The sequence below is a fragment of the Nerophis lumbriciformis genome, linkage group LG07, assembly GCF_033978685.3.
Source record: "Nerophis lumbriciformis linkage group LG07, RoL_Nlum_v2.1, whole genome shotgun sequence".
NCBI lineage: Eukaryota > Metazoa > Chordata > Actinopteri > Syngnathiformes > Syngnathidae > Nerophis > Nerophis lumbriciformis.
Window position 1 is genome coordinate 22,236,508 of NC_084554.2, and position 10,923 is coordinate 22,247,430.

The 10,923-nt window shown below is 34.9% G+C and overlaps 1 long non-coding RNA gene across 2 annotated transcripts; it reads left to right on the forward strand.

The window, feature by feature from the left end:
- Positions 1-883: 883 nt before the first annotated feature.
- Positions 884-5,946, forward strand: LOC140678950 (uncharacterized). Of its 2 annotated transcripts, XR_012050545.1 has the most exons (8): positions 884-1,421; positions 1,903-1,988; positions 2,091-2,309; positions 2,791-2,966; positions 3,346-3,420; positions 3,815-3,929; positions 4,679-4,869; positions 5,752-5,946. It is a non-coding gene; the product is annotated as an uncharacterized lncRNA (long non-coding RNA). The 2 variants fall into 2 exon arrangements; XR_012050544.1 differs by lacking the exon at positions 884-1,421 and having other exon boundaries at positions 1,565-1,988.
- The last annotated feature ends 4,977 nt before the right edge of the window (positions 5,947-10,923 follow it).

Sequence of the window (10,923 nt, forward strand, 5' to 3'; positions counted from 1 at the left end):
TGACAGTTATTTAAAAATAACTCCTAACTACAAATGCAAAATGTCTATTGATGCCTCAAATAATGCATTCTACGGAGTTTTACTCGAAACATATGCTTTTTCAAATCTTGCAAACACAAAAAGTAGTTTTTTACTCAATTTGACAGTAATATTCCTAAAATACTGAGATAATGCGAAAAAAGCAATAAAAATGTATTCAATCATAATTTCTAAACTAAACATGCAAAATGTGTAAAAATGCCTGTAATATTGAATCCATGTGAGTTTTACTAGAATCAGTTGTTTTAGTAAGGTTTGCAAAAACAAAAATTAGGTTTTACTCTTTATGAAAGTAAACTGTCACCATCAATATGACAGTTTTGTAATCATAACTCCTAACTACACATGCAAAATGGCTAATGATGCCTCAAATAATGCATTCTACGAAGTTTTACTCTGAACATATGCTTTTTTAAATCTTGCAAACACAAAAAGTAGTTTTTTACTCAATATGACAGTTATATCCCTAAAATCCTGAGATAACCCTGCAAAAAATGTTCTATAGAATCTCTATAGAAATATATAGAACGCTATAGAATTTCGTCGGAATTTCTTTAGAACTGAAGATTCTATAGAATATGTATTCAAAATTCTATAGAAATTCTATAGACATCAGCTTCATGTGCTGGAAGGTCTTTTCACTGTTCTATAGAGCTGGGAATTCTATAGAATATCCTATAGAAATTCTATAGACATTACATTATCTGATGAAAAGTCCATAGATTGTTCTATAGAACTGGGCATTCTATAGAATGTCTAACAGAAATTCTATAGACATTACTTTATCTGCTGAAAGGTCTATAGATTGTTCTATAGAACTGGGCATTCTATAGAATGTCTAACAGAAATTCTATAGACATTATCCTTTATCTGCTGAAAGTTCTATAGATTGTTCCATGGAATAAAATTCTATAAAATGGCAGCAGCGCTATCACCATAGCATTGATTAATCTCATTAAGTTGATTCACCAGACTTGAGCTTGTTTTTTGAACAATGCAGGATGTCTCCCTCAATTATGAAAATGTTAATTTTGTATCATTTAAAATTGTGAGGTGTCATTTCAAGGCGGACACCCAGAACTTCGGCAGACTTTATTTTTAAAAGTATATTTATTCCAATAAATCAATTTATTTTTATTTTTAGAGTTTTTGAGTTATCTATAAGTAAAAAGTGTGAATATTTTCGTAACTTACTTTTTTATGTGATAAAATTAATTTTATTGGACTTCCAACATAAATTGATTTAGCAAAACTCAGTTCAAAGGTTTAAATCAGACCTAAAACGTCAGGACCCGCCCACGTACCTGCATGCAGCTGTGGAAGAACAAGCCCAGACACGTTTCTTCACGGAGCCCAATAGGAAAACACTTTACCGAACTCATGTAAGTAACAATTTATATTGTTAAAAGTCAGTATTTGCCAGGATTTAAATGTATACATTTTCAAAAGCATGGTTCAATGTTATATTTAGTTTACTACTTTTCCCGCCGTAACATTACAAACCCCCCCCCCCCCCCCCAAACACGATAGATAGAACTGCTCTCGTTTTGTTATAAAATAACAAAACTGTTTTAAGGCTGCAATCACAACCAAATTCATGTATAGTTGGTAATAATCGCGTTGTATCAATGTTTCTCATATCCGACACTAATAAGTGCGAATATGTTTCAAATCAACTTTTTTTTTAAATTATTTATTTTTCCCCTTCGCGCTTGCCGTAGTTGCAAAGCAGATTTCGCGGGCAGTTTGAGTTGGTGATGGCGGCCACAACGTCCATGTTGACTTCACTCGCTCTTTCTAAGCTGCCCAAGTCACGTCGGAGTTCATTGACGGTAACTTTGTTGGCTTAAACATCACATTTAGGTTTAGGGTCTTCTAGGCGCGATGCGAGACGTCACAAGCGGGCTAACGTTGAGCCAAACAGCAGCTTCGAGGCACGGGCGGAAATGGTGAGCTAGCAAAACTAGCCTCATTTATTATTATTATTATTATTATTATTATTATTATCATCCCTCCATTGTTTGTAACGTCAGGCTTGTGTGATCACACAGAGAAGGAGTTTGGCCCCCAGTCAGGTCGCCAAACGGAAGCAAGGGGAGGATGATCATCGAGACGAAATATAGTATATTAACCACGCGGTTCTCGAGAGAAGATGAATGGAGAAAATTGGGACAGTGATGAAGAAGTCCAAGTTCCATGGCCACTCAACAAAGCAGGAGGAAGGAAGCAGTCACAAACCAAATACGTGGCAAGAATTCTGAGATTTGGTGGTAATTAATAAACAGTTGAAAACTTTTCAATTCAATTCAGTAAAAAGTATACGTTTTACCAGAAGTACATATAAATATAGATATATTTAATATAGATATATTTAATGTACTTCTGATTTTACACCTTGAACTTTCGACTTTGTTTATGTAAAGTTAAATTTAATTAATATAATTTTTTTTCTTCCATGATTGATAGTAATTTCTCATCAGTGCAGCCCTGGTATACTGAATGTTTCAATCTGCAATGCTGAGGTGATTGTCATGATAGTACAGACTTAACCTTGACAATTTTTTAATATGGCTGTAAGCCTGTAAATAAGGGAAAGTAAGGTGAAATTTGTTTCTCGCTGAGGTGAATTTCTGAATCATCAGAACTGTAGGTATACCAAAGTAATTTAGTGATAACAATCTGCTGCTGAAATGTATGACTAACTGTACAGTTTAATTTAGCTTAATGTGGCACATATTTGTTTTTACACAGAAGACACACGTGAACTGACGCCATATTTGAAAGCCGCTCAGGATGGCAAGGATGTACCCCTTACTGGTGATTTGGAATATGGCAGAGGCTAGAGAAACAAACAGCCAAAGTCTTGGTCATCAGACAGTGAGAGCAAGGATGAAAGTGTTGAGGAGACTCTATCTGACAGACAGCAGGTACTTTTATTTCAGTGGTGTCGCGATATGACCGAAATAGTGTTGAAAGCGACGTTAAACGTTAATTCACTCACTCACTATTTCAGTGGTGTTTCAACTGTGAGGTTTTGTAGGATTCAATCCCATACTTTTGAAGTACCTTGTCAGTTTTTCTTTATCATAAAAGTTAATCAAATCATGTTTCATTGTAGGCTTTAAAGTTATTGAATATTTTGATTCAATTCGACCAACTCAGACAGAATAATATTCAAGACAAATTGAGGTGTTGACAGACTTTCTGCATGTACTCGAAAATCTATCATTTCTGCAAACATATTTCTTCACTTCAATGGCATATAAAAGAACTGAACACGTTTTCTTGTTAATCTTGATTTTTCAGAAGAAAAAGAGGAAAGTAAGCCGTACAGCTGTGGGATATGATGCTCGGGCACAATTGAAGGCCCAACTTGCTGCTGTGAGTACATGAATAGAATAGAATAGGATTTTATTGGTTAATCAAAGCACCCTCTCGAGGCAAACAATCACAAGTGCCTAGCATTCATTTGAAATCGAGGACGTAAAAATTGCATCCCTGGCAACTGGTTTAAAACACAAGTTTATACTTTTACTTATATGAAAATAACACTACAAATACCTGATGAACAGTGCCTACTGTGTGAATGGCTTACTGCTACATGTACATGTAGCATATTCAAATTAATGTGCCTACAAGGTTGCTTATACATGTAAAACTTATATGGTGCTGTCAGGGCCGTATCCAGGACAAATTGCTTCCGGAAAACATATGAGCGCCCAAATTAATCATAATACAAATTATTTCATTTGATTTACTATTTTGACATTTTCAGCTGGGAAGAACTTCACCGAAAGATACATGTACAGAAATGGAATCCCTGAAGAAGGAAGTCCTCCAGTTGAGAGAGGAAAACAAATCCCTTTGAGATGCATTGAGGGTTGTTGAAGGTAGGTTTTCTTATTCTAGAAGTATGTTATTGTAATTATCATAGGTTGATGGAAAATATGCTTACATGTCGATGTATGAAATAACTTTCTTATTACTGTATTTTCATCTAACTTTGGCCTACGGGTATTGTCGTCATGTACGGCTGTCCATCCGTCACCGCAATATTTACAGAATCGTTTCATGTACGGAAACCAAACTTGTTACATCTATTTATCTTAGTGTAACAAGAAGCCTATCGAAAATGAGTCGTCTCGGACAATATTTTCCAGAGTTATGCCCCTTTTTTCCAATAAAAATCCATTTATGATTTGGAATAATTTCAGAACTGTTGCATATACAACATCCTAAGTTGTGATGTCCTCCCCTCTAAATAAGGGGAGGACATATGGTACTTGTTTGTTTGTCTGTCTGTCCGTCCGTTTTTGTGTGTTTCTCTTATATTAGCAAGAGTTACGTCCCTTCCTTCTTGATATTTTGTCTCAGCTGGATATCTGATTAATACTTGACCGACAAATATTAAATCTTCGCGTGGTCAGGATGAATTAATATATATGGTTATATATATTTTTCATCTTTGATTGCTTCCTTACCATGTTTCCCTTGACTTGAACAAGATTCCTATCAAAATACCCTTACATTATGATAGCTGGGGTTAGAGCCGAGCGGTTTGGATATCGCCAGCTTCATGTTATTAATGTATTTTTTTTTTTATTGTGTCTGCATCACAATGTACTTTTTTCTATTAAAGGACTTCCTGGCCTGCTAATGAAGATGGACGACTTATCACGTCAGGCAACAATACTATCAGCTCGACGTCCTGCTGTCGCTCTGCCAGAGAGGAGCTGGCCAACAGCAGCTTGACAGGAAAAAAATCCAATGCTTTTAAGGATAAGCATGAGAAACCAAAACTGGATGACAAGAAAGTGTCTGCTATTATTGGTGAGTATAAGTTAAATCAATCTGATTAAAACCATATCCACATCAGGGAAGTGGATCTGACCCTTTTCCTATCTCCAAGTCGTTCCGTGATCGTTTGGCATGAAGTATAGATATCCATAGCTTCCAGTCTGCTTGGTCCATGAATTGACTGCGAGATGTTCGTTTTGACAGATTTATAGGCATGGGTGGTCACATTAGCTTTGATCTCGTCGGAAACCAACATCAAGTGACAAAGCAAAAACCGCAGCGCACGGATATCTACACCTTTTTCTCGTTTGATATCTTATATCGGCATTCTCCGCCTTACTATTTAACAACTAGCGTCGGGAATTTCCGTGAGTTCTGCTGCAAGTTGAGAAGTGAACGACTTTTAGATAGGGAATGTGTCAGATCCCCTTCCCGATGTGGATATGGTTTCAATCAGATTGAAGTTAAATATTTTTATTAGAATTCTATTAATGCACTTTCGTGATTGTTCGAACGCCATTGGGGACACCCATCAAGTACACAACAAGATTCACAAGAAAGTGAAATCCTGAAAATAATTTGAAAAATATTTCACACACTGAATGGATTTTCTATATAGCTAATGAATAGTGTACATGCACTGTCAGAATTTGATACAGATTTGTTGCAGTTCGTAAAGCCTGGCATGATTGCACCACATATGATTTTGTGTGCGTCAAGCAGTGCAAGTGCCTTACAGCATAGATAGCGTGATATGCAATGTATGCAGTGTGTTGACTATCCATTGCATTGATTAAATGATAGACATCACTCTCTTTATCGAGCTGAAAAATGCCATAGTGTAACTCATTGCATGACAGCTAGTGTCTTGGTGTCTGCAGACACTAATTCTGGTATATTTTATTGATCTTTCAGATTTTGTGAAGAAGCTCCATCCCTCAAGTGAAGCAAATGTGATAAAGAAAATCATTGGAGTGAAACTGAACATTGCGCAGAAAATGGGAAAAAAAGAAGGCCTCAGAAACAAATTCTGCTGGACGTCTAGCCGTCTCTAACAGTCGGGGAAGCGCGGTGATCATGTTGATTTATGCTGCTGACATTTATTTATTACGTCAAGATTTGAGTTACATGTATATAATAAATACAAGTCAACATTCATTCAACTGCAATATTTGTCTTTCTCCATTGCCAGTGTTAGACCACAGATTTTGTAGAATGCCTGCCCAATCATTTCTACATCATTCTGAACCGTATTCCACAGAAAGCCATTCCATAGGAGCCTGTTCTATAGAACTACTCTTTAGAACTTTCTTCTATAGCACTATTCTTTAGAGGAGATCTATAGAACCATTCTTTAGAACCCTGTTCTATAGAACCATTCTTTAGAACCATGTTCTATAGAACCATTCTTTAGAACCCTGTTCTATAGAACCATTCTTTAGAACCCTGTTCTATAGAACCATTCTTTAGAACCATGTTCTATAGAACCATTCTTTAGAATCCTGTTCTATAGAACTTCGGTCCTAAAGTTCATTAGAAATTCTATAGAGATATTCTTTAGAAATTCTATAGAACTTTGGTCCTAAAGTTCATTAGAAATTCTATAGAGATATTCTTTAGAAATTCTATAGAACATTTTTTGCAGGGAATGCGAAAAAAGCAATAAAAATGTATTCAATCATAATTTCTAAACTAAACATGCAAAATTTGTAAAAATGCCTGTAATATTGAATCCATGTGAGTTTTCCTAGAATCGGTTGTGTTTGAATTTTTTGCAAAAAAAGAAAATTAGTTTTTTTTCACCATGACAAGTACACTCAATATGACAGTAAATAAACATAACTCCTAAACTACACATAAAAAATTAGTTGATATTGCCTGAACTAATGCATTATTGTGAGTTTTACTCGAAACATGCTTTTTTAAGGCTTGCAAACACAAAAAGTAGTTTTTTACTCAATATGACAGTAATGTTCTTAAAATCCTGAGATAATGCGAAAAAAGCAATAAAAATGTATTCCAACATAATTCCTAAACCAACAATGCAAAATGTCTAAAAATGCCTGTAATATTAAATCCATGTGAGGTTTACTAGAATCAGTTGTTTTTATAAGGTTTGCAAATACAAAAATTAGGTTTTACTCTATATGAGAGTATACTGTTACATTTAATATGACAGTTATTTAAACATAACTCCTAAACTACAAATGCTAAATGGCTAATGATGCCTGAAATAATGCATCCTTAGGAGTTTTACTCGAAAAATATGCTTTTTTTAATCCTTGCAAACACAGAAAGTAGTTTTTACTCAATGTGACAGTAATATTCTTAAAATCCTGAGATAATGCGAAAAAAGCAATAAAAATGTGTGTAATATTCTTAAAATCCTGAGATAATGCAAAAAAAGCAATAAAAATGTGTTCCATCATAATTTCTAAACCAAACATGCAAAATGTGTAAAAATGCCTGTAATATTGAATCCATGTGAGTTTTACTAGAATCAGTTGTTTTTGTAAGGTTTTACTTACTATGACAGTTATTTAAACTCTATGTATCTTTGTGAGTTTTACTAGAAAAAATATATTTTGAATGTTTACAAAAACAAAAGTTAGTATTTTTTACTCAATATGATAGTATAACTGTCATACTAAATCCATCCATTTTCTTCCGCTTATCCGAGGTCGTGTTGCGGGGGCTGCAGCCTAAGCAGAGAAGCCCAGCTACTTCGTCCAGCTCTTCTCGGGGGATCCCGAGGCATTCCCAGGCCAGCCAGCTGATATAATCTTCCCAATGTGTCCTGTGTCTTCCCCGTGGCTTCCTGCCGTTTGGACTTGCCTTAAAAAAGCAATACTAATGTATTCAAACACAACTCCTAAACAAAACATGTAAAATGTCTAAAATGCCTTTATATTGAATCTATGTGAGTTTTACAAGAATCAGTTGTTTTTGTAAGGTTTGCAAATACAAAAATTAGGTTTTACACTTAACTTTATAACTCAATATGTGTGGCAGTTATACTACCACACTCAAAATGACAGTTATTTAAACATAACTCTAAACTACACTTGACCATTTTCTAATAATGCATGAAGAAATTTATCTTTGTGAGTTTTACTAGTAACATTTTCTTTTGTAAGGTTTGCAAAGACACGAGTTAGTTTTTTTTTTACTCACTTTGACAGTATACTGTCACACTCAGTTTCAGTTATTTAAACATAACTCCTAAACCACACATACAAAATGGCTAATAATGCCTGTAGAAATGTATCTTTGTGAGTTTTACTGGGAAACAATATTTTGTAAGGTTTGTAAAGACACAAGTTAGTTTTTTTTTTACTCAATATAACAGTTTAACTGTCATACTATATATGAAAGTTATATAAACATAATTTCAAAACTACACATGAAGAAATGTATCTTTGTGAGTTTTACTAAAATGTTCTTTTGTAAGGTTTGCAAAGACACAAGTTAGTTTTTTTTACTCAATATGATAGTATCACTGTCATACTAAATAAGAAAGTTGTATAAACATCATTTCAAAACTACACATGCAATCCGTCTAAAAATGCCTGTAATATTGAATCTATGTGAGTTTTACCAGAATCAGGTATTTTGGTAAGGTTTACAATTACAAAAATTAGGTTTTACTCATAATGACAGTATAACTGCCACGTTCAATATGGCAGTTATTTAAACATAACCCCTAAACCACATGCAAAATGGCTTATAATGCCTGGAGATGTATCTTTGTGAGTTTTACTAGAAAACATATAATTTGTAAGGTTTTTAAAGACACAAGTTAGTTTTTTTTTTACTCAATATAATAGTATAACTGTCATACTAAATGTATCCATTTTCTTCCGCTTATTCGAGGTCGGGTTGCGGGGGCAGCAGCCTAAGCAGAGAAGCCCAGACTTCCCTCTCCCCAGCCACTTCATCCAGCTCTTCTCGGGAGGTCCCGAAGCGTTCCCAGGCCAGCCGGCTGAAATAGTCTTCCCAATGTGTCCTGGGGCTTCCCCATGGCCTCCTGCCGGTCGGACTTGCCCTAACGAAAAAAGCAATTAAAATGTATTCAAACACAACTCCTAAACCAAACATGTGAAATGTCTAAAATGCCTGCAATATTGAATCTATGTGAGTTTTACTAGAATCAGTTGTTTTTGTAAGGTTTGCAAATACAAAAATTAGGTTTAACACTTAATGACAGTATAACTGCCACACTCAATTTGACAGTTATTAAAACATAACTCCTAAACTACACATGAACATTTTCTAATAATGCATGAAGAAATGTATCTTTTGTGAGTTTTACTAGTAACATTTTCTTTTGTAAGCATTGCAAAGACACAAGTTAGTTTGTTTTACTCACTATGACTTTACTGTCACACTCAATATGACAGTTATTTAAACACAAATCCTAAACCGCACATGCAAAATGGCTAATAATGCCTGTAGAAATGTATCTTTGAGTTTTACTGGGAAAAATATTTTGTAAGGTTTGTAAGACACAAGTTAGTTGTTTTTTTTTTTTTACTCAATATGACAGTATTACTGTAATACTAAATATGAAAGTTATATAAACACAACTCCAAAACCAAACATGCATTATGTCTAAAAATGACTGAGATATTGTATCTGAGAGTTTTACTAGAATCAATTGTTTTTGTAAGGTTTGCAAATACAAAATTTAGGTTTTACACACTATGACAGTTATTTAAACATAAATCCTAAACCACAAATGCAAATAGCTAATAATGCTCGAGAACTGTATCTTTGTTATAGAGAGCCTGCTGACCAACAGCATCTCTGTCTGGACTGGAGCCTGCAGTGCCTCAGAAGTCTCTCCAGAGAGTGGTGAGGACGGCGGAAAAGATCTTCAGGAATCCTCTTCCTCCTATCCAGGAGATCGCAAAAAGTGCTGCCTGACCAGGGCTCAGAAAATTTGCAAAGACTCCTCCCACCCCCACCAAGGACTGTTTTCACTGCTGGACTCTAGAAAGAGGTTCCGCAGCCTCCGAAGCAGAACCTCCAGCTTCTTCCCTCAGGCCGTAAGACTCTTGAACGCATTATGATTAAATTATCCCCTCAAATCCCCTCAAAACGGATTAACTCGCTGGAATAAAAAAAAAAACCAATATAACATACACCCATAAACGTGGGCGCATGTGGAAAAAGTGCAATATATTTATCTGCACAGTAATCTTTTTATTTATTTATATATATTTAAGTTTATTTATTTATTTATATATATATTTATTTATTATTTATATTTATTTATATATGCACCTTATTGCTTTTTTATCCTGCACTACCATGAGCTTATGTAACGAAATTGTGTTATCTGTGCTGTAAAGTTCAAATTTGAATGACAATAAAAAGAAAGTCTAAGTCTTAATGATCTTTTGTAAGGTTTGCAAAAGACGCAAGTTAGTTGTTGTTTTTTTTACTCAATATGACAGTATAACTGTCATACTAAATATGAAAGTTGTAAAAACATAACTCCAAAACCAAACAAGCAATCCGTCTAAAAATGCATGTAATATTGAATCTATGTGAGTTTTACCAGAATCAGGTATTTTGGTAAGGTTTACAATTACAAAAATTTGGTTTTACTCATGACAGTATACCTGCCACATTCAATTTGACATTTATTTAAACATAACTCCTAAACCACACATGCACAATGGCTAATAATACCTGGGGAAATGTCTCTTTGTGAGTTTTACTAGAAAAAAAATATTGTGTAAGGTTTGTAAAGACACAAGTTAGTTTTTTTTACTCAATATAACAGTATAGCTGTCTTACTATATATAAATAAATAAATAAATGGGTTGTACTTTTATAGCGCTTTTCTACCTTCAAGGTACTCAAAGCGCTTTGACACTACTTCCACATTTACCCATTCACACACACATTCACACACTGATGGAGGGAGCTGCCATGCAAGGCACTAACCAGCACCCACCAGGAGCAAGGGTGAAGAGTCTTGCTCAGGACACAACGGACATTACGAGTTTGGCACTAGGTGGGGATTGAACCAGGGACCCTCGGGTCGCGCACGGCCATTCTTCCACTGCGCCAAACATT